Here is a 3,525-nt window from a genome sequence, read left to right as displayed (position 1 = left end):
TCAACTTCGCGCTGTGGATCGCTGGATCGGCTTTCACCGTGGACGAAGCAGAATCCAGCCCGGGGTCGTCATATGTGGTTGCCGCAAGCCCTCCCGCCTCCGCTCACTCAAGCCCGCCCGCCGCCGCTCTCTCAAGCCGGCCTCAGCATACTCTAGGCCGCGGCTATCACAAAGTACAAAGTAGATGAGGAAAACTAGGATGCCGGGTGTATTCAAAGCGCCGCCATTACTGTCTAGAGTGCGTGGAGTGGTGCGCTGTGATTGATTGAGCGGATATTATGCAGAGAAGAGAGACTGGCGTTTGTCGCGGTTTGGAAAGAAAAGGAGAAAACATGACAGAATAACTCGGCGGATATCGCATTTTGCGTAAAATTAAAAATTGGCTTTTCAATACCGACCAGATACAGTTTGGCAGAAACTACATTTTTTTAAAAATGGCGTTTATCGCGTTTTGGAACCAAACTCTTCATATGGAAATAAAAGCTAGTCTCTCCGTGTATATGTAGATATAATGTAATTTTAGTTGAATGGTATATTGCTACAAGTTTTAAATAAAACAAAGATTGAGTATGCTTTACAAGAAAATCCCATTTCAGTTTTTCTACTTCAAAATTTCACATTTAATTGTGTTATTTGCCATTTGTTTGTAATTGTGAAATTTACTAGCAATTTCTGAGTGAATATTATTTCTACATTTTTGTTCTCTCTGTGTAAAAGGCTTAAAAACATAAAAAGTTACTTTTAACATCATATTTCCCCCCCTTTAAACAAATTTATTTATTTAACCATCAAACTACAACATATTTTGGCCAAGATCCTTTACAGTGCCAAGAGAAATTAGTGCAAACTGTATTAATCACCACATACTAGGGGTGTAACGGTACACATCGGGTCTTTCGGTTCGGTACACATGTGTATACATGCGTTGTTTTAACCACTGCACAAGTGGAACTTCATTGAAAACTTCCAGATTTATATATTGTTACTTTTGATAAGAAACAAAGTCTCATCTTTCAAATGATGTCCTTTTTTTCAGGAAATTCCAACAATAAATGCCATTTTGGTGCTCTTTGATGTGGCGACAGATCGCTGTATAAACGCCTCAGTTCAGACGGCAGCGTGATCATCTCTTCCTCTTTACTACTAGTTTAAACGTGAAATAAACATGAAAGAACATCTCACGCCTCATGTAATCACTCAATCAGTGTTTCAACCACGGAAAGACATCATTAAAACAGCTTGTAAACAAAATGTCACGTAGCATTTCATCACAGCTCGTTAGTGTGCTATAAATGTAGTCTAGAGAAGAGCATTTCGCAAAATATTAGACTTTTTATACTCATTATGTTTTACTTACCTGTTAGTGATGTCTTAATTATTTAATGTATGTTTAAATAAATCTGTTATGAGGGCCGAAGTTGCCCAGCCCTGGATCAGAGCATAAGCTGCGGTAGATTTTTATCCCTAAGAAAATGTTATTTATAATTGAATTTATTTAAAGAAAGAGCAATTTGTTCAGTAAACAGCACAGCTGTTTAATAAAAAAAAAAAAAAGCAATTTTATGTTTAGTTTTTTTCCCCAAGTTGTACCGAGGTACGTACAGAGCCGTCATGTTTGTGTACCGTTACACCCCTACCACATACTGTATTAATACTGACAAATAGAAAACAGTAAAGTCAGCTGTAAAATTGTAAAAGCAATTATTCAAAGACAAAAGAAAATAAATATTAGCTAAGTTAGACTTAATTTTGTTAATGCATTCTTATAATTAAAAATAATTAAAATATGACATTAAATATAAATATAATAATATTAACAATATATATTTATAGTTGCTCATTTTCTTATAAAGTGTATTTTTTTAAATATAAATATAAACAAAATAATTATTACTAATTATTGAATAACTAATTAATCATTTCATATGAATTTTTTTAATTTAAAACATTTTAAATGTGCAATAAATAAGTCATATTGTAAGTTGTTAAATTCTCTTTTGCATCAGTTTGTTTTTGTTTCGTTTATTAAAAGGGGTTCATCTTATATGTATGGAAGCCCGTTTCCGCCACAAAAAAAAAATAAAAGGTAATTGCGACTTTTTATCTCACAATTCTAACTTTTTTCTCAGAATTGCGCGATACAAACTTGCAATTGCGAGTTAAAAAGTCATAATTGTGTGATATATATTAGGGCTATCAGTCGATTAAAATTTTTAATCTAATTAATTACATGATGTGTCGATTAATTAATCAAATTAATCGCAAATTACTTTTGGCTGTGAAAACAAAAGATTATTTAAAGCTATTTTTTGTGTTAAATGATAAAGTATTAAGTAGACATTACAAATAGTAACTGTAGAAAGAAATATTTTATTTGATTCAACAAAATGTATTACACAAACGTTTAGGCTACAAAGGCCTAACATAAACTATGGAACATAGAAGATAATTTAAGAAACATTTTTTTTTCGTTCATACAATGGAAGTCATTGGTAACCAAAACAGCTTTGATACCAACAGTCTTCAAAATACCTTCTTTTATGTTCCAAAAAAGAAAGTAAGTCATTAAGGTTTGAGTGAATGATGACATAATTTAAACATTTTGGTTGAACTATACCTTTAAATTTGTTCTTTTTTTATGAAATAATACTCTAAATAAGAAACTAAAACTGCCAGCAGGTGGCGGTAATGATTCATTAATTCATTCGATTCGTTCAAACGGCTGATTCATTCAGGAATGAAGTAAACGGCTCTCTTTATGAATGGGCCTTTGAATCATTGATTCACCCGATTCGTTCAAAACGCAATTCATTCAGAAACGAATCACCGCTGTGTTGCTCGGAGACGCACAACAATTCTGCTGTGGCTTTATAGGTAATATTTATAATTGTGTGATATAAACTCGCAATTGCGAGACATAAAGTCGCAATTCTGAGAAATAAAGTCAGAACTGCAAATTTTTATCTCGCAATTGTGACTTTGTATCTCGCAATTCTGAGAAAAAAAGTCAGAATTGTGTGATAAAAAGTAGCAATAAACTTTTTTTTTTTTTTTATTCAGTGGAGGAAACGGGCTTCCATTTATATCATATGTTAACCCCAAATAAATTAAAATGTATTAATTTTCCTTGAGATGGCACAATGCATTTTATTTACTTTTAAATATGTTATAATGTTAAAAATCATACAGACATTTACTTTAAAAATCACTTTATCAAACTGTAAAAGGCAGCCGTTTCATAGAACTATCCTGTAATGGATTTTGTTCAGGAATGAAGTAAACGGCTCTCTTTATGAATGGGCCTTTGAATCATTGATTCACCCGATTCGTTCAAAACGCAATTCATTCAGAAACGAATCACCGCTGTGTTGCTCGGAGACGCACAACAATTCTGCTGTGGCTTTATAGGTAATATTTTGTCGGCAAAACAGACAATATTGTGTTTAAATTATAACAGTATTAAAGGGGTCATATGATGCGATTTCAATTTTTCCTTTCTCTTTGGAGTGTTACAAGCTCTTGGTG

General features: G+C 32.9%; 1 protein-coding gene across 1 annotated transcript in view; it reads left to right on the top strand.

Moving 5' to 3' along the window:
• LOC107697176 (kelch-like protein 29) overlaps nt 1-3,525 on the top strand; it is a 296,880-nt gene that overhangs the window by 224,869 nt on the left and 68,486 nt on the right. The gene's annotated exons all lie outside the window — the stretch shown is intronic.

The sequence above is a fragment of the Sinocyclocheilus anshuiensis genome, unplaced genomic scaffold, assembly GCF_001515605.1.
Source record: "Sinocyclocheilus anshuiensis isolate Anshui unplaced genomic scaffold, SAMN03320099.WGS_v1.1 scaffold38, whole genome shotgun sequence".
Taxonomy (NCBI): domain Eukaryota; kingdom Metazoa; phylum Chordata; class Actinopteri; order Cypriniformes; family Cyprinidae; genus Sinocyclocheilus; species Sinocyclocheilus anshuiensis.
The sequence above is the reverse complement of the archived record's forward strand: the minus strand, read 5'-3'. Positions and strand labels throughout refer to the sequence as shown.